Source organism: Panthera onca, chromosome A2 (genome assembly GCF_046562875.1).
Source record: "Panthera onca isolate mPanOnc1 chromosome A2, mPanOnc1 haplotype 2, whole genome shotgun sequence".
Taxonomy (NCBI): domain Eukaryota; kingdom Metazoa; phylum Chordata; class Mammalia; order Carnivora; family Felidae; genus Panthera; species Panthera onca.
In genome coordinates, this window is record NC_138340.1 from 49,470,123 (window position 1) to 49,491,454 (window position 21,332).

The window sequence follows — 21,332 nt, forward strand, 5'->3', positions numbered from 1 at the left end:
TGGTGCTGGTCACTCTGTTATATGGTCTACTTTAAAACTACTGATGGTGAGAGATTATTTTTAAATGTGTGTTGTCATGCTCTGGTTTTAGAAGCTGATGTGGCAACTTAGAAGGAAGGGGAATGTTTTACAAGCCTAGCAAAAACATTTGTTCTGGTTTATTTTTATTAAATACATTCCCAGAAATGTATTCATTCAAAAAATAACAAATGGCCTTACCATCTTAAACCCAAAATAGTCTCAGTTCCTTCTTTACAGCAAAGTGACACAAAGGCATTGCCGGATGGGCTTGATAGTGTGTTGAAGATGATCTGTGGCTCATAGTTCTGCCTTAGAGAAGCATGGAACCAACTGCAGTCATAACATGTGACACTGAGCAAGGAAAGCTTCAAGGAAAGACCTCAAGAGTGTAAAATGAGTCTTAATGTTAGTCAAACCCAGGAATTATCAATAAATACCAAAGGTGTTCAAACTAATAGCTTAGAGAAATGGTGAATGGTGTGATGTGTGAACTAGACACAGGAATGAGCAGGCATAGAAGTAATCATTGGTTCATCACTGAAGTTTATTATTTGAGGCTCTCACTAAAACATATATGCTGTGACTTTATTATTATTTTGTTATTTATTATTAGTAGCACACTTCCACCCTTTAGCCTCCACAATAGTTTAATGTAGTGCAAAACAACTCTTATATTGACCAGCATCCTTATCCAGATGGAGTCAAAGTATTCCCAACTGTGGAAAAACAAACAGTGGAAAATATGGAGCAGAGTTATTAAAATCATGTGGTGGCTGTGAATGAAAGGTTGCCTTTTGATTTGCTTTTAAACCTGGTATTATGCTACAAAATAGAGAAACCAATCTGTAGAAAGATTCCAAGAGAGAGTGGAGAGGTCCTATCATGGGAGGGGGAAATAGTGCTTCCTAATAGAGGCTAGTCTTCCTTGTTTCTATGTTGCTAACATGGAACTTTTATCAGATCATTGCTGTGTGTCTTGTATTTATTTATTTATTATTTACTTATTTATTTATTTATAATGGGGCATTTAGCACCACCGTAAGATAGGACAAGAGTACTTTCAGAGTAATTACATTTCCTGTTGATTTTAGATGGGTGCCTGCAACTCAGTCTTTAATTTAGGATATATTGTTCACATACTTATATTCTTTTTCCATATCAACATGATCTGTCCTAGTTTTTAAATAGGGCATTCTTTCCTCCCAGTGAATATATATTGGAATTCCAGTGAGATTTCAATTTTTTTGTACACCAAGGGCTTGTCAAAACACTGCAACTCATCACTTGAACACTCCGTTTACATGAGACTCCCTGAGAATAAAAGAGAAGGAATTTTCCCTGGGTGAAAATGATAGAATTAATCTCAATCCATTAAAAATTCTCTTTAGCTCCATTCAGAGTTGATGCCTTTTGGGTTAAAGGATACAAGATGAAAATGTTCTTCAGTTAAAAAATACTTTTAGGATGTGCTGTTTCAGAATAAAGTTTTGACTAGGATTTTCTTGTTTCAAAGATTATGATTGGGTGCTCTCCTTTTCTGCCCATGTAAAAGTGTCTTTACACACTAATGATAATGATCTCATACTGCTACTTAAAAAAAAAATAATTGGGAAGTTGGGGGCACCTTGGTGGCATAGTTGATCAGGCATCAGACTTTTGATCTCCGCTCAGGTCATGATATCTTGGTTCCTGAGTTCAAGCCCTGTATGGGGCTGTGCATTGATGGCACAGAGCCTGCTTGGGATTCTTTCTGTCCTTCTCTCTGCCCCTCCCCTGCTTGCATGCGCACATGCACTCTCTTTCTTTCTCTCTCTCAAAATAAATAATAAAAATTTTAAATAATTTGGAATTTGGTCTAAGTTACATTTACTTGAAAAGGGGAGTGATTTGCCTTTTCAGGTTACAGTAAGACAGGAAATCTCAGCAGAACAGTGGAGAAAGGCACATAAAGTTGTGTGTTCAAATCCATATCTGCATTGTTTTTAGGAAGACAAAACAGTAAAGGAAATTTTGTAGATTCAAGAGTAAACAATATGTACTACTGGGCTAGTAAGACTTGTTTCAGCCCCCACACTCTAGCAAAGGCAGAATCTACAAGCAGGAACCTACTTGTAGGGGGTTGAAGGAAGCAGGTCCAAATTCAGACAGAACAGAACCTAATCTGGCTTGAAAACACAGTCGACATCCTGTCTCTGACAAACACCACAGGCCAGACATCAGCTGAATCAGTCCTCCTGGCATCTCGTCTGAATGTTTGTGGATTTTAAAACCCTGCAGAGGGTTATCAATCTAATGACATTTATTTTAAAATGCAATTAAGCAATAGAAACACAATCAATCTGGCATCATCACCAGGTCAGGAAACAGGTTGTTTTGTTAGGAAGTAAATTTTCACACCACTGGATGGTGTTCTGATTTTAAAACTTGAACTTAATTCAGCCTTGCAAATAATAGCCCTGAGTCTTGTTTTTACAACATATGTTCCTCCTAGCAAGTGCGCTGGTTCTAATATTATTGACATTTCACTAATTTATTAACTGGTATTGTGAAAAAAAATCAATACTCTCGTCTCTTCTAATTACTATAATGGGGTTATCTTACATCTTAAAGCTTTTTGGAACTGTGTGACTAAGTTTTTGTATCATGTTAAGCTCCCCGCCCCCTTCCCCTCTTTCACCTTCAGTGTGATATCTCTGCACTAACTGGAGACACTGTCAATTTAAAATCCATTTTGAAAACACTCTGTAAGTATAGGATAGCACAGAATGTGGTAGGTACATTACCCGACCTTTGACATAGAATCACCTTAGAAATAAATGCAGCTATAAATCTTGTTGGCCTATTTCTTTCTACCTAAGAGTTCTGTGAAATACCATTATTTCTCTCCTTGGGGTCTGACATCTCAGCATCCTTAAAAAGCAATTAGCATTTGCCACCTCAGTTCTACATCTTCAGGACAACTTAAAGAATGGGATGAAAATTCACATGGCTAGAATATGTACCCTTAGCATAAAAAACTTTTACATCATGCCCCAAAGCCATGACAATTGTGTCAAGTTTTACATTTAATCATGGCAGCACATCATCTGGCCAGGATTTGTGAACGCTAAGGGCATTTTTAAGTTGGGTCCATCAAAGAAATGTTTGTCAAGCACCACTCCTCTGGGCCAGCCCTGGACAGACTAGGAATTGGGGACAGAAGCGGACGATACCCTCAGGGAGCCCAGATCTGATGGAAGACTCGAAGGTAAGAAATGATCATTCAGATTGGCAACGCCTCTTAGAAGAGGTCTGTGCCAAGTGCTAGCAAGCTATAGGTGGAGAGCATCACCCAGGTTTTGTTTGAGCTGGTCTCAAATGATGAAGGACTACAGGCAACCATAAAGAAAAGTCACAAAAGGCAGAAAACAAATATGCACATAGGACCCGGAGTACAAAAGAATATGGTATATGGTGAGACTAGAAGGCAGTTCTGTGAGGCTGGAGTATTATGTTTTGAGGCAGACAGTTGCAGGGAATGACATGCAGGAAAGCAGCTGGTGTGTAGAGGGACTGAGTCACCTGTATCTTTGTGCCTGTAGCAAAGGGCCTGGCAAATACTAGGTTCTCAGAAAATGTGCATGGATTGACTGGAGTATAATACCTCACATACTAAAGGCTCCTAAACTTACCTAGAACACATTATGTACACATAATAACTAAATTCCGCATCGACAGACTCAGCAAGTAGAACTGTATTCTTCCAGACAAAACCTCTAAAAGTTATAAACTGCCTAGAAAGGCAATTTTTTTTTTACCCTGATGTCACAGGTTTCAAAACTATGCCGTAGTTATTACATAAAACTCTTAAAACTGGCAATCAATGCTATATCTGCATTTGTGTAATTAACTAAGATGTCTTTTGATGAGCTAACCCTGTGTATAAAATCAACAAAGTTTTATGCCCACTTCTTTCCTTTTATGGACTACTGATACCCTATTTGTGTTTCAAAGGGCACATGAACTTCAAATTTACCACTGGAAATGGATCCTATGCACTTGCTTAAGTAGTTAGCACTTCTAATTTGGTAAAAACAAAAATATTATCAATTTCATTGTTTTATGATTATTAAGTGCTTTTAAATTTTTTTTTAATTTTTTAGAGACTGGCATTTAGGACAGATTTTGTCTTTTAGGCCTCAAGTATCATTTGCATTTAAAAAGAAAACAGTATATCCTAAACCAAAGTCAGTTAATCTGTACAATCTTTCTTCTTCCCAATTACTGGAATGAGCATCCTCTCAGGACTCAAGTGACGGTGACTCTTATTTCTGCCTTCTAAAGACATGTCTCAGCTTCGCAGATTTTTTTTTTTTTTTTTGGCTGTACAATGGAACTTGGATGCATTTTAAATTAACTTTCTCTAGGAATCAAAGGTAATCATTATTTCTCTTTACAATCCACATGAATATTCTCATTATTTTTTTCTTTTCAAGTGTAAGATTAGTTTTGAATTCCCTTTATATTGCTGCCTTCTTTCAGAGTAACCTCTGAGGACCCCAGCTTGCACTAAGAGGACTGAGCAAATGTGTCCAAAGCCTGTTCTTGCTGAAGTGACCCAAACACTTAGAAGAACATGACAAGAATCAGCAATCCCACTTCACGTAAGTGTTGGTCCAAGTATTGGTTATGACCTTGTGTGTGCTGTTTCTTTTCTCTGGCCAAGAAAAGGGAAAACTGGGCTAAGCCCCTAATGGTGGCTCTCCTATTTGAGGTAGCATAAGCTTTATCACCTCACGAACCTCTGTGATCTTGGATAAGTCATATCCTATGTGATCTTCAGTTTCCTCTGGTGTAAGATGGGAGCATGCTCTTCTCCAGGGGAATACCATGAAGCTTGAATGGAATCGTGTAAATAAAAGCCTTCCTTTATAAAGGATGTGCATATATGAGGTAGGACTGTTAGTCCCTAATCATCTTGCTATTTTAATTGGTTTTGCTTTCTCCTTTTTTTATGTGGTTACATTTTTTGGTTACCGTAAACCATCAAAGTTGGAAGGAATGACATCTAGATTGCCAATGAAGTCGGGCAACCTTTTCTCTAGGTACAACAGGCTCTATTTTCGAGATGGGTCACTTTGGTCTTTTGATGGGTCAGTAATAGTCTTTTGGCTTGGTGAAATTGACACAGAATGTTATCAGTCACTCAGTGAGACTGCTGTGGGACAGATAGGCTCATACTGCCTGATACATGAACCACTCCATATGATTAACTTCGACAGGTAACTCCATGCTGGCTGGCAAGTTGAAGAGCATTTTAAGTACAAATAATCATTCTGGGGTATGTCTTGAGTGACAGAATAATGACTGAGTGGAACAGAGTCCCTTAATCTTTGCTTGTGAAAACACATTTTGTTTCCTTTCAAGGCTAGGGTACTACAACAAAATCAATTAACAAAACCCCTCAGAGATCTTTGTTGGTACTTTGAAGTTTGGTATTTATCAAGCTTATATCAAATATAGAATTTCCTTGAAGAGCTAGGCTCATTTAGCTCAGTCTTCAAAGGGACTCACATAACACTTTATAGCAATTTAATAATAATAATAATAATATCAATTAGGATGACGATAATAGTTGGACATTATACCTTTTGCTACAGACTTACAACTGTCCATTGAGAGAGGATTTACCGTCCCCACTTAACATATGAGGAAACTGAGGCTCAGAGCAGTGAGGCAACTTCCTAGTGACACACACAACTTCCCAATGGCACAGTGGATGTCTCAACATGGGCTTCTGGCCATAGTCCTGTTTAATCAACTTTTCTGAAATTAAATGCACTGGGACACAATGAGTTTCAGTCTGCATAATCTATCTTATCAACATTTATGGCTCTCATCGTTTGATTCTAGAGGCCCTCCAGGGCTTCAAGACAGAAATCGTAATCTGAGTTAAGGGTCATTTTGAAATGAGATGTGCCCTCTTTTGTTTTTTCTTCCTGGATGTTATTGCAAATGATGAGACTATTTGGTGTTCTTTCCACGTATTCTCTAATTCTTTTGTTGGTCTGAAAAATTAAAGACTGTAGCTGTTGCTCTAAGAACATGGGTCTTCTAGACTTGAAAATGTTTAACTCTTGAGAATTCAGTGAAATCCATTGAATAACAAACTCAAGACCTACCAGTCAGCCTGGGCTGAGTGCAGCCTGTTCAGAGTTACAGTCCCAAGTCATCATATATTGATGGCTGTAAGCAGACTCTCCCTCCTCGTGAGAACCAAAGCTAATGAAATTAAGCTCAGAAAAGGATTTGCTAACATTTTTAAAAAACTGTCATGTCCCTAGCCCAAAAATGTGGAAAGGTAATTGCCACCATGGCTTCATCACCTGTTTTCTCTCTCTCTGCTCTTGCAGGAGTGAAGCCCCATAAAGATACTGGGCACCAGAGTCATTATCATCTGTGTTAGCTGAAAATTTGATTAAGCTGGCCTCCCTGGGTTTGCATGAGAAATTCTAGATTTTTGTTCTAGGAACTTAATTCCTCTATTCCTCATTTTGGTCATGTTTGCAAATTTCCTTTGCATTTAAATTTGCCGTGGTTTGCCTGAGTCCAGACTGAGACTTCAGCTGTTGTTTCTATTCAGGTGAAAAGTGCAAGCACACCTGGCCATGTGCACAGGCATACAGTCAGGCGGTGGTCCAAGGCAAGTATCATTTCACATCCTTCTAAGTGTCCTGAGGAAGGTTTGCTACCCAGCCCACCAATGAATGTAATGAAGAGACCTTCTCCAGTTTCCAGGACAAGCTTAGTCCCTAGGTGGTCCTCCTCACATACCGTCAATGTCCTCTCAATATTCCAAAACCATGAGAAATTACACTAAGGAAGTCTTCAGACCTTAGCCCATTAGAACCTTTTCTAGGGGCTTTATTTAGGAAAGACATCAATACCATCAAATTGAGAAAGAGATCCCTACTATGACCTACTGTGATGTGACCCTTTCAAATCCATTCCCTCCCTGGGTAGTGGGTTCTCAGTGCATCCTGGGTAAAGAGGCAGGTACTATAGCATCACTGGGGGCTCCTACCTAACTCCCCTACAAAGTAAAAGGAAGTGAAATAGAGGGTCAGCATGTGATACCCTGCCTCATTTATGCCAAGTGGGTAAAATGCTGACCCTTTAGAAAAGATCATCTCTCTGTGCCTCAGTTTCCTCATCTGTAAAACATAACCTCATAGGGTAGTTGTGAAGACTACATAAAAGTAAAGCACTTAGAACTGAGTTTGGCACAGTAGTTATTCAAATGTTAACTATCATTGTTGTTATTAGGTCACTTAACATTAACTGAATTTTTCTATTTGTGTTTCCTCTAGGAAAGAATTTGGAGATTCCAATCTGATCCTTTTCCATGTGATCTCTTGTACCCATTCTATTTCTGTACCACATGTAATAAAGTTTGAGAGTGCAAGTAATCCATCTGTATCTGATTTTTGTCTGGAAAAACTTGCAGGATTTTCAGATTGAGTATCAATACATCTCCTGTCTTGTCTTTCACCTGTTCAGTATTGATCATTTCTGGAGCAATGGTGTCTTAAAGCCAAAAGTTCACTGAAGTAACTAGATACCTGAGAAACCACACTTAAACACACTTTGCTTCCATTCAGTTTCATAACACAGCACATATTTCCTGAACTTAGGCATAAATACATTCAACACGGTCACCACTGTGGCAATGTTACATTAACATATTACTGTTAGTATTCAGGTATTTAAGGAAATACCAAGGAGCAATTTTAAAATTCTATTTATGGCAGAAAATCTTTGAAGAAGAAATCTTTTTGAAATGCCTTAAAATTTATACTTCAGTCTAATTTATATCTTTTGTTTCCTAACCTGGTGCTCATCAAAATGTCGCAAGCTTCCCCAAGGTTCTGATGCACATCCAGGTTTGGGAACTTTTTTTTCCTTTAAACCCTGCCTGATAATCAACACATGCAATATGGTGTTGATGTGATGGTGATCATTTAGAGAGCTGAGTGTTTTCCAAGATATTAAAATGACTGATTAAAAAAAATATTCCAGTTTATCCCACACATGGCATCCACGATGTTCCCAGGAAATCATCTCTAGCTGTCTGTTAGCACTGTGAGAAGCTATTTCCAGGTCTCCTCTCGAGAGAGTCTTCCAGGCTGGTGTTACAAACTAAATAAAGATGAAGCTAATTGCTGAGCTCTATTCCTGGAGCCCAAAAACAGCGCCATCTTTTTGTTTAAGGCTGAATCTCCATGACAACATCAGATGAGAAGCTGGGTCAGTGTTTCTAGTTCCTGCAGAGGGCCACAGGTCATGGACTTTTGTAGGCACAAGGAGTTGATACATCTTTCTGCAATCTTTCCAAGCTACTCAGTAGGTCACCTCTGAATTTAATCAGCCCAGAAGTTACCAAAGAGATGACCATTTTTAAATTTTCAGTGATGCTTTTCTGCCCGACCAGGTGCAAAAAAAAAAAAAAAAAAAAAAGTGGGTGAGTGCATTGCTTATTCTCTGTGCATTGACTTCTCTTCTACCAAAGGGGTAGAATATTACTACCTCATAGGGTTGTGATTAGGATTAAATAAGTGTACGTAGTATGCTTAACATAATGTTTGGTATATATATATATATATATATATATATATATATATATATATATATGACGCTCAATAATTAGTTGTTATTCTTCTTATGAATATCACCAACTAAGCTGTAGCTGCTCAGTTCATATGGTACCCACTAGCCACAAACACGGGTTTACATTTAAACTGGTTAGCATTAGGGGTGCTTAGGTGACTCAGTCGGTTAAGCATCTGACTTCAGCTCAGGTCACGAACTCACAGTTGGTGGGTTCAAGCCCCACATCAGGCTCTTTGCTGACAGCTCAGAGCCTGGACAGATTCTCTGTCTCCCTCTCTTTGCCCTTCCCCCACTTGTGTGCACACTCATGCTCTCTATCTCTCAAAAATAAATAAACATTAAAAGAAATTAAACTAGTTAGAATTAAATAAAATTCTTTTGTTCCTCAGTTGTACCAGCCACACTGCAAGTGGTCAGTGGGCACACATAGCTAATGACTACCATACTGGACAGCAAAAATATAAAACACTGCCATCATCACTAAAAGTTCTATTGGATCATGAGTGCTCTGGGCCATCACCTAGAGAAAGTAAAAAGGAAGATAGGAACATCCTTCATAGAAGAGAGGTCTTTTGTTCTTTGCACTTTCCAATGATTGTGAAAATAGTCTAAAGACTCTCTCTGAAGGCACTGGAGTCCATTTATTTTGTAGAATCTAGTAAAGACTGGTCTACGTTGTGGAATGTAAAATAAATACTGTGAACAACCACAACAAAAATACCCAGAAAATTTTCTCTCAGCTGGAAAGTTTCCCCATTGTTTCCATATACTCTCTACAACATTCTGGATTTATTGATTCTCTAGTTGCACATAATTCTTGAAAACCAGGAAAGGTGGCAACTCTTTAGTCATCACATGTCTTATAGAATGCTGTAGTTAGTGGAGGGGATGATTTTCTCAATCACCACCCAAATGGAAGCAGTGTATATATTCATTTACCACACCAATGTTGCTCAACAGAGGAAAAGCAACTTAAATATTCAAGGATGTGAGCACAGGCCCTCACCCAATCCCAAATAGCACCTTTCCAGGTACTTTTCAAATTTGCAATTTGGGTGTTGGGTGAAAACTTATTGGTCTTTTCCATCAGAGTCAAATTTCCACAGAGTCAAATTTGATTGAATTGTCCCATGCATTGGTCAATGATTTGTACTATGCATTGGTTAGTCCCTGGCATTCATGTCTGGCAGTGGTTTGTAAATTTTTCAGAGTAAGGAAAAAATACAAGGAAAAAACAAAAGATGTCTATCATTTTCAACAAGCAGAAGTTTTATGTGAATCATGAACAGTTAGTGATGTCATATATCGTCTAAAGGAGTCTCTGCTATCAATTTATATTCTGGATAACTTTCACTGCAAAACTGGCATAGAAAGCTAGGAACAAGAGCCAGTGTAATATATTAAATCCCAGAGCAGCTCTATCAACTGGTCCAGTATACTACAGTTGAAGAGAGACCTTTCCTAGCTTCTCAGATCACTCATTCCAGAACTCAGGTTGTAAAATGGCTGCATAAGGTAGAGCAAAAATAAAAACTGCCTCTGTTTTTGAACTTTCCATACAAGCTATATCTTATCTAATGGAGAAAAAACACAATGGATTATGTTGATTGCTGATACTGTCTACAGAACGGTAGCAATGAGTCTATGTTCCAAAAGTGCAGAAAAGACAAAAAGAAAAATCCATAGAATTTTTAAACATTAGATCATGATCAATTAACTGTGAAAATCAACTAACCCTTATGCAACATTTTATAGTGTTATTTTGGCATGTGCTTGCACATACAGCACCTCATTTCATCCTCGGGGCATCACACTGAAGTAGGTGGCATCATACAGCTCATGGGGGTTAAGAATATCATCCTAGCTATTAGTCACAAGGTAGCTTTAGAACCCATTTTGACTCCATTTTACACCTACCCATGTCTCTTTAAAGAGCTGAAATATCTTTAGCCTGACAAGTTCATTTTTAACCAGGTCAGGGAAATCCTTCATTATAAAAGATTCAGATTTATAGCACAGTCTGGAAAAAAAGAAAACAACTTTTTTTTTTCTTCTACTTATAGATGATTATCGGCATTGAGTAGCCACCAGTCGGCCACCTTATCTATGGGAAAGTAAACAGCTCAAGCCAGAATGGAAAATAAAGATAGATGGCTATAGAAGAAATGGATTATTAATACCAGATAATAACTTAGGCTGTGCATCTCCCTGAGACTAGGAGGCTGGCATGGCTGGAGATGAGTGTGCAGTGTCTGATGGAAGGGAAAAGGGCTTTGTCTTGCACTTTGTTCAGCTTCTACTAGGCTTATAAAGTCCCTGCATATAACCAATTGAAATCCAAGCTTCTTATTGTAAACTTGCAAAACTTACTAAAGAGGTTAAACCAAGTCTGAAAAGAAAGAGTTTACTATTTCTTTTGTCTATTAGTTTTCTTGTCAACAGAGCCTGACCCCAAACCAACCAACATGATTGATGAAGTATTTACTATCATTAGGGACTGGACACATAAGGCTGGCACAGAACAAGCCACAGATCCTTGGGGAGTTCACAACCCAAAGGAAAAGGAAGAATAACTAAGTCCTTGTCAGACACGACTCATGGATCCATTAAAAGAAGTATGTGATGAAGACACAAAGTAGCCATTTGCTCTCATGGATGGCAAGAGGACAGTCTCACAACTGTGGCTTGAACCATGAACCAACATGGGAGAGGGTGTGCGCCACACAGAGGGATCATCCTCAGTCAAGCCCAAGTACATGCAGTGGTGGCAACATTGTTACCAACAGTGCTGGGCAGCAGGTATTGAGTACCTCCCATGCACAAGCCACTATTCTAAGTACTTGGCACGCATCAATTCATTTAAAGAATCTTATTGTATATGCAGCATTAGGCCCATATTAAGGATGAGGAAATTGAGGCACAGACATTTTAAATAACTTCCCCAAAGTCACACAGCTGATAATTAGAGGAACTTGCATATAAGCTCAGTCTTCTGGGCTCAGAGGTCATGCTTGTGACCACTGTAATGCCTTCCAGTTATAGGTACATTTAGGAGGATCCATTCTCCAGTATAGTTAGACCACAAGGCTTCTCAATGATGGCACTAGTGACATTTTGAGCTGAACAGTTCTTGGTTGCAGGGGCTATCCTGTGCACTGTAGCGTGTTTAAGCAGCATCCCTGGATGCTGACATACAGCATCCACAGATGCCAGTAGCACCCCCATCCTACAGTTGTGCACATCTATGAGAAATGTCTCTAGACATTGCCAAATCTTCTCTGAGGGCACAATTTGCCCAGCTGAAAACCACTGGACAAACATGATGTGTGAAGCTGAAGAAAGGCAGAAAAATATATCAGAACTGTTAATATCCTCAGTTCTGAAGGCTGTGGGAATGTACCTTTGGAGAGAAAGGTGCCATTTGGGGTTTTATAACTGAGGAGTAGCAGCAGAGATAACCCGTAGAATCATTATGGCAGGAGATCTGTGAGAGAGAATGCATACTCTGAGTTCTGAACTTAGGAACAGGACATTATGAATGCTACGGTATGTTAAAAAATCCTTAAGTTAAAGATACCCAAGGCTAATATATAAGAACAGTGCAAAAGCTGAGGCAACAATTTTGCTCATTGGTCCCTGGAATATAGCCAATCCCTGACCTGAAAGCTCAAAGCTCGGTTTTATGTTAGGTAAGAAAGCTTCTGGGTCGGGGGAAAAAAAAACCGACCACCCAGTCTTCTTAAGAAGCTCCAACGTCAGATATCATATCATTGTTTTAAGTGTGAACACAGTTATGTGAACTTCAGTGAGGGCAAGATTTACTGGACACTTGGCAACAGTGAAAAAAATGGAAGTCTTCTCTCCCCAAGTCTCTATAGGGGCAAATTTTCAAACCGACAGGTATGTATTCAGAGCAGCTCTTTTATAAACAGCAAGAAAGATCTACGCACTTTTAAGTATTCTACAAGAAACATGTTACAAAACAAAAGATGGTTTTCAAGTGATCTAATTCAGAATTGTGCCTCCAGCAGTAAACAGTGGCCTAATTGTACAATTTCATCCATTCTTCAAACTTCAGCTTTCTTTTCTATTCCCTGTTTTGACTCTCAGTGAGTTATGTCACTGGGAGGGATAAGAAAGGAGTATTTTCTGAGCTTTCTTTACGAAACTGCCATGGCCATTTTGAACCTAGTGCAGTTCCAAGCTTCTAACGTGGTTTCAGAGATGGATTTCTCTTAAGAGGAGTAACTAACCTGAATTTAAATTAAAAAGAAAATTCAAAAAAAAGAAGAACTTAATTGCCTGTGAAAAGTCATCTAATCCCAGAGGAAGCAAACAATGCATCTCTGATAGAAAAGGCCAGCCTTCAGGTCAGAGTCCAGGACTTTGGAATTAGACATAGCATAATTTTGACACAAACATTTTCCCATCTCAGCTACCTCATGTGGCAACACGGGGATTCGAGCACATTCATTAACTAGGCTCTTTTGAGGTTGGGTGAGATGACACAAGCTAAGGTCCCAGGATGCGGTCTGACCTATGGCTGATATGCAGTAATTAGTATTCCTCTGTGTCCAGAATTTAAGAGAATCATTTAGGACTTTGGTGAGATCAGACTTTTCTCGGAGACTCTTCTGTGTTCAGATAGGGGAATGACCTGTCTTCAGGAAGAGCACATCCCAGCCACTTTGTGAATCTCCCTCAACTCAGGGCAGAAAGCTGCCCCCACAGCCCATCTCCCTCGATGGGAGGCTGGAAACTGGAACCCCACCCTCTCCAAGTCAGCAGTTCCCCTGGGAATAACATCAGGCCCTCAACTTGCACCACAGTAGGAAAAAGACATAATGGACAGAGTTGTCTTCGACAGCTTTGTTTTAAAAAAGATAGTCAAATAGAATGTTTAAGTCTAGATCAGGCATTCAACTAAGGATGTGAAATTTTAAGCAGCTATAGTTTTTTCAGTCTTTACAGTTTGTATGTGAAGGAAATTGCTAAGCTGTTAGAGTCTTCATAAATAGTAAATAGACTTAGACATAAATATCCTGTAATACGTTCTTTGTTCTTTTTATTCTGAGGCAAGTTGCAATTCCTCATTAAACATGATACACCATTACACAGCAGCCATTGTATGGGAGGAACAGCCAACAAGATGTACAGTTTCTGTACTGATGAAAGGCATGTAAAGACACCAAACCTCAAACATCTGCCAGCCATTGATGGGAAAGGAGAACACTAAGCAATTCCTTATGGCATTTTGAGGACAGCAAACATCTGGCATGAACGTAAGGAGTTTTAAGATGTCAGGAAGAAATTCAGATCATAGGATTAGGCGATCACTGCTCATCTCATAGGTGACTCCTTCCTTCCCTGCAGAAGTGAAAAAAGCATTCCTCTCCAAGAAAGATGTTAACAACAGAAAGCAAGCAGCCAGAAAGTGCAATTGATAAAATCCCAAGAGGGCAGCGAAAATGAAGCATTTTCCCCTCTTTCCTCCAGGAAGCAGGAGCATGAAATTATTCAGACTGTTTGGGGACTGCTGATACCAGGAGTGGCACTGACAGCCACTCAAGATGTGCTTGGGACTGTGCAGTACTGAGAGGGTCTGGCAGAGCGACAGATGGGACCTTTGCCATCGTGCTGCCCAGCCTTGTCCCAGAAGATGCTTTTGTTCTCAATGCCATTGATTCTCCACTCTCCAGTAGAGTCCTGGATCTGGAAGCTCGTGGTCGCCTTTATTTCAAGCCATTCCTTCTGGCCTTCCCGAGAGTTGTAGGAGGAGTATAATTAAACTGGTAGTAGGAGCTTCCCTCAGAAAGTGCCCTCTCAGCCTAAAGAGTGGGTGGTCAGTTAACAGGGACTGCTAACAGAAGAGGTTCTTCGCTCAAATTATTCGGAAACCAAACACTGAGCTGAACGGAATACATTCATGTATTATTCATGTAATGAGACCTGCTAATCGTGTCTCTAATTGGACAGTTTCAGACACTAAGGTCTATTAAGTTGGGAGCTGTTTCTTCCCCCTGGCTATCATAGCTTCAGTACCTGGCATGGTTCCCGCCTGGCGCCTGCTGGATGGGCAGTCCACTTTTTGAGCTAATGTATTAAATACAACGAAAGATGCAATACATGTATTTTTAAGTAACATTAGTTCAACTACGTGGATTGTGCAGTAGCAAACGGTAGGAGGAGAGGAGGAAGAGAAGGAAAGAAAAATGGCTCTCCTTGCTTTTCTTCTTCAGTCTAGAGGCAGGCCTCCCCTCCTAGGGAAAAGTGAAGCCTCAGCAAAATGCAAAGAGAATCCAAATAAGTAATTCTGGACTTTTCAGCTTCTGCAGTCCCAGGCCTTAGCGATTAATGAATAATTTAAGGCAGTGCTTCTCAAATTTTAATGTTCATATGATCATCCAAGGATCTCGTTAAAATCCTGGTGTGGACTCAATAGGTTGCTCAGACTCTGCGGTTCTAACACACTCCTGGGTGCTGCCCAGGCTGACAGCCTTTGGACCGCACTCTAGATATCATGGATTGGAGGAACTGTGCAGGAAAATTTTGACCATGCCCAACTTTTTACCACACATGCCAACTTTAAAACCTAACCCCTATACAAGGTGTGGGTCAACCGGATGCAGACGTTTTAAACTAACCTCACACAGTCACCGTATCATTAAATAGTGAACATGAACACTTGGCATGATTCAACTGACTATTGCTACCTGAAGGTGTTTCAGTCTCTCTGAGCAGAAAACATATAAAAATATGGCAAGTTGCGATCTCACTCGTGAGTCATTGTAGGTTACTCTTGTGAGTACCATAGTTGAAAGCACCTAAAGTGATAAAAAAGATAAATTGTAAAATATTCAAGCCCCGTTTGCACTGTCAGATATACTGATCTTAATTACAGACTGAAGATTTTCATCTAATTGCTAACAGTGAGTCGGCTTTTGAATAATTAGGAGGAGGGGTGCGACTCATGGCTGGAACAGCCTCAGAGTACAAACCACTTGTTTTTCAAATGTCACTATGATATTTCAAAAAATGTTCAAAAGAGAAAGATAGTAATACCAAAACTAGTGCAAATATTAAGCCAACACTGAAGTCTAGTGAAAGGGGCTGGCTGAGATAAAGATGCGCTGAATCTGACATTCTTGGTGCTGACTGCCCTTTGGAGTTACCCAGAGCGCTTTTAACCTACACCACCCAGCACTCTGTGCAGTTACATCAGATGGGGTCTAGGCAGCTGTGGTCCAAATATCTCCCCAGTGAGTCTAATGGCGGTCAGGGCTGAGAACCTGTGCTCTAATGCAGAGATCCTCAACTCTGGTCCCAGGACCAGCAGGATCAGCATCACCTGAGAATTTATTGAAAACAAAGATTCTTGCCCACTCAGCCCCTGACCTGCTGAATCAGAAACTCTGGGATTGAAGTCTATCAATGTGTGATTTAACAAGCACTCCAGGTGCATGCTACTGGAAGTTCTTTCCTGAGAAGGATGAGGGTTCTTGTCAATGTTCTTACAGAAGAGATTCTTATGAGGGGCCATCGAAAGGTCTCATGTTGGAGATCTGTTAGACAGCCAGACAACTGAGCTGAAGTGTTAATTCTAGAGTTTATTCTACTACCTCCAGTCTGGGAATCTCAGCAATGGAAGGAAACTTAATGACATTTAATTAAAGATCTAATTGTCACCATGCCATTTTAAAAATGTGATCACGTATATTATGCTTGAATACCTCTAAGTGATAGGAACTCACTACCACATGGCCCAATCCTTTCCATTACAGATGCTTACTAGGTACAGACTCTATGTATTTTAAAAGACGATTCATTTTAAAAGATGATTCACAAGGTATGACAGTGACACCTGGGATGGATGTTATGCTCTTCCTTGGACTCCTGCATAAGCTGAGGCTTACAAAAGTTTCAACATTGGGCAAGGTCATGCAGTTTCATACAAAATTTACACCAAGTTCTTTGTCTTGAAGCCCTATAGAGAATTCATTTTCAGAAATAATAATCAATAATCTTTGTTAAGAAAACCTGTAAAACTGTCACTTTACATTTTCTTGTCTCTAAAATAAATATTCCTTGTTCCTCACAGCCAATTTCTAGCCCCTTCATCATCCCTGCTGGGTCCTATTGATCAGCAGACCAAATAGCGAGACTATTAATAGACTTTGCATTCCAAATATCCATTAGAACAGTGTTTTTTTACGTGTTGGCACATGTGAAAAATGATAATACTGGTATGGCATACTTAGTAAACTACACTGGATGGGGGGGCAGAATCTATGTAAGACTTCCTGGAGAAACATATCTTATTTATAAGGGTATTACCAAATAATTAAAAGTTCTAGAGAAGAGACTGAATTTTATATCTAACTTCAAAACTTAGTGTTTTCATTTTTTTTTTTATAAAAGCTTGGACTTGCTTCCCTGAACAGATATTTCATATCCACTTATGCATAAAATGGGCACAAACAGTTCCTGGTTGAGACTATTTAATGAGGAAATCTTCAAATTCTGGATAGAGAACATAAATGAGAAACTCTGTGTAAGTAGATGATAAAAAGTTTGAAAGTGTTTTTTTTTACAATAATTGAAAAATATATTGCATTTGAATTTATAATTAAAGAGTCACTTATTGAAAAAAGTAATATTAAAATGTCTTCCGATAATGTAAAAGGATGTTGAGCCCAGTGCAAGTTTTTATGTTGTTAGATAGGATGCCACCCAAAGGGTACATCAGTCACAAATGGACAGAAGTATCTACTATTTATGTGAATGCAAATATATGGGGTCACCAGTAGGATGTAGACTTGTCTTGCCCTGCTATCCCCAAGTGCCTGGCTTTCTTGGCACAAACTGAATGAAGTCTTCTTAAAGCTCCAGGGGGGCTCTTGTCTGTCATGGCAGTGGCACACAATATATAGAACCTTATATCCAGGTGAGAGACTACCTCATTGTCCATGCTCCATGGGAGAAAGGCAAGGACTAGATTTCATTCATTGTGCCCTTCACCTACAGGAACAGTGAGACAAGTCACCAGTTCCTTCTCTGGTTAAGAAACTTTCAAAAGGGGTGCCTGGGTGGCTCAGTTGGTTAAGTGTCTGATTTTGGCCCAGGTCATAATCTCATGGTTCTTGAGTTTGAGCCCTGCGTTGAGCTCTGTGCTGACAGATCAGAGCCCGGAGCCTGCTTCAGATTCTGTTTCTCCCTCTTTCTCTGCCCCTTCCCCACTCGCACTCTTTCTCTCTCAAAAATAAACATTAAAAAAACCTTTTTTTAAAAACGCTTTCAAGGGAGCCCTATACACCCAGACAATGCTCCTGGTGGCTAGACATGATTGACATCATTGTCCCAAACTTTAAGTAGCTGCCCCAGGGTCTAAAAGGATCAGTCGCTTACAACAATCTGCATTACTAGAGCCCAAGAGGGCTATAAGTTGGCCAATTATCATACCCATACCATTTTTGGACATCAAAGGCACTTTTCTGAAAAGAATGGCTTGGGACAAATCCACTAGGGAAAAACATCTGCAAGCATGTCCTGGATGCAAATGATGATCTTGAGTGGCTATGTTTATTCGACAGTCACTTATTTCAACCAACATTCCATCCCAAATGAACACCTGCCAGCATCCTACCTGACAGTTGTTATCTGAACAAATTCCAGTCTGAAGCCGACCTACACCAAAATGATCTGTGATTCTTGTGAAGAGTGCAGAACCATGGATCCACCCATATTCAAAGAACTCAGTCTACTAGAGTATCATAAAATAATAGCTAAAAGAAATGAAACTGCAAATTTGAAAACACTCTGTGAAAAACAAGTACAGGGAGCTATGTAACTTATCCATGGACACCTTGAATATCTTTTTTTTTTTTAATGTTTTCATTTTTGAGACAGAGAGAGACAAAGCATGATCAGGGGAGGGGCAGAGTGAGAGGGAGACACAGAATCCAAAGCAGGCTCCAGGCTCTGAGCTGTCGGCACAGAGCCTGACGCAGGGCTTGAACTCACAGACTGTGAGATCATGACCTGAGCTGAAGTTGGACGCTTAACCCACTGAGCCACCCAGGCACCCTTGAATATTTTTCTTATGAGAGGTTTGCTTGAAGGACATGTGGACACTGACAAACAAAAAGTGACAGGCAAACCACCTAGGATAAGTCATGTGCAAAGACCTTGTTATAGAGGCATGAAAAATAGGAAAGCCTGAACCAAGGCCATTGTGGCTAGAGGGAAGAGAACCAGGGGAAGTGTGGTTCAAGAAAGCCTGTGTTGGGTGTCAAGTTACCCAACACAGTGGGTAAACCACTGTTCTAAAAGTGGGAAACCACTGAATAGTAGATACTTCTGTCCATTTGTGACTGATGTACCCTTTGGGTGGCATCCTATCTAACAACATAAAAACTTGCACTGGGCTCAACATCAACACAGGCTTTCTTGAACCACACTTCCCCTGGTTCTCTTTCTAGGTATTTGTAGAAAAAGTGAGAAATCTTGCCCTTGTTCTAAAAGTGGGAAACCACTGAAGAATTTTAAGCAAAGTTTAGAAAATAAGGAACAACATGGTCCAATTTACATTTTTAAAAGAAAGCACTCCAGCCATTGTGTAGAAGAATAGCTATATGTAAACATCCATGATTCAGTTTGGAGGTATTTCATTAGTTAAGGTGATAATGTTAGCTTTGACTACATAGGGGGTAGTAGAGGTGGAAAGAAATTGAAAGAATAAACTATGTTAAAGGTAAAAGCAGCAAGATCTTCTGATGAATTGGCTCGCTACCCATAGGAAAATTCTAGTGACTTAGAAGGCAGTTCTTGCCTATCTACTCATTAATTTCTGTGGCACTTAGACGTGGAAAAACAAAGTAGGTGTGTTCAACTTTAAAGAGCTGTTTTACTCAAATTTAGTTGATTTTATTCCTTATCATTTCTCTGTACTATGAATTAAAGGGCCATTTTTCCAATGCACAAGGCCAATTAGTTTTATGATCTTTATGAAGATATCTCTGTGTGTCTATTTAGATTATATTCATGAAAGCCAAAAATAGTTGATCTTTCTATGACGAATTTAGGTCAGCTACAAAGTTTAGAGGGAGCATTCCTCAAAATTGCATCAGTTGTATGGGACAACCCACCAGCTGCAAGCTTGGAGGGTTCCCAAAACCACCCTTGGATTTGGTAAGTGCTAGAAAGATTCACTGAAAGCCATTTCACTTACAATACAGTTTATCAAAGGGAGAGTGTACAGGTTAAAGTCAGCCATGAGAAGAATTGCATAGGACAGAGTCCAGGAGGACCAGACATGGAGTTTTCATTGTCCTTTCCCCATGAAGTCAAGATGTATTCCTTTTCCAGCATTGATGTGTGAGAATACACAGAGTATAGTCAACCAAGGAGGCTCACCCAAGCCTCAGTGTTCAGAGATTTACTGGGGCTCCATTATATCTCAAGACTGATTGCTTGAGTGTGTATGTGATTGAACTCACTCTCCAGGTCAACCAGGCATGACCTGCCCCCAACCCCCGCCACTGCCTAAATCACACTGTTCCTATCTGCTAGCCCGAAGCATCAAGGCAAACAAAGAGTACACCCCAGGAGCCAAGAGCAAAAGGCCACACTTCTTTTTAGACAAGATTAAATCTTTTACTTCATAATATGCCAATGACATAAAAAAATGATGATTTATGTCAATAGCAATAGAAATAGAGTTAAAGCCGGTATTGCATTGAAGTGGAATATGGGCTTATATAAATACACGATTTTTCTTAGAAGCAGCAGATTAAATGAACCAAGGTTAGATTCTACCTTGCCCAGAACTAGTTTCCTAACTCTTAGAAAGCTTCCTCTAAGGATTTCTCTATCTCTTCTTCCTTGAGGTCCTCATTATCTTTCTCCCCTGTGGTCAACTTAGGGGAAAATGCATTTTCTGAGATTGCCTGAAAGGGAAGTTGGTCCCCATTTCACCATTTTAATCTGTCTCCAAATCCTGAGTTTCTTAGTTGAGTCATTTCTGGCTGAGTCAGTTAATGGGCCAGATTCTAAGGTCTCCCCCATCCACCCCCATCTGAGGAAAACCCACAAGGAAACGGAGAGGCAGGACAGCTTCCTGTTTGGCAGGATGACTGCTTATACTTTACCATTCACTAAAATCAAGCAATTTCCATGGAGGTGACACCTGACATAATATGTAAACAATAGTATGCAAATCAAGAGCACTGTGTTAAGTTAGCACCCTGTTAAGTGGGAGTTGCTGATGCGCCATTTTTTTTTAATTGAAGTATCTATTTTAAAGGAAGATGAAAATATTACTGACAAGACACCAGCAGATGGTGGAGCCACTATGGTCACCAGAAATTTCCGAAATCACCCAGGCCAGATGCCTCCAAAGCATTCCCAGGAACTAATTTGACATTTGCGGTCTCTACCACAGAAATTCTGAGTTCCTTTAATCTTTTCTATCTCCCTTGGGCTCTCTCTACAAGCAGAGCCATTGTAAGTGACTTCTGACAGTGGGCTCCTGTGCTGGGGTTCCTGGTTTGGCCTTCTTGCCACTTAACTTTATTCTATGTAGAATCTGGTCTTTGTGGCACTGTGATAGAACATGATCACTATAAAAGTTTTCATTTTCCTGATTTTCCATACTCTGTAGAGGA

The 21,332-nt window shown here is 39.7% G+C and overlaps 1 protein-coding gene and 1 long non-coding RNA gene across 4 annotated transcripts in view; both read left to right on the forward strand.

Annotated features, from left to right (window-relative positions):
• The window catches only part of GRM7 (glutamate metabotropic receptor 7), an 869,802-nt gene that overhangs the window by 818,655 nt on the left and 29,815 nt on the right, over positions 1 to 21,332 (forward strand). The window lies entirely within an intron of this gene.
• On the forward strand, positions 1,079 to 7,453 carry LOC132678799 (uncharacterized). Its single transcript, XR_009609826.3, has 3 exons — positions 1,079 to 4,436; positions 4,543 to 4,664; positions 6,644 to 7,453. It is a non-coding gene; the product is annotated as an uncharacterized LOC132678799 (long non-coding RNA).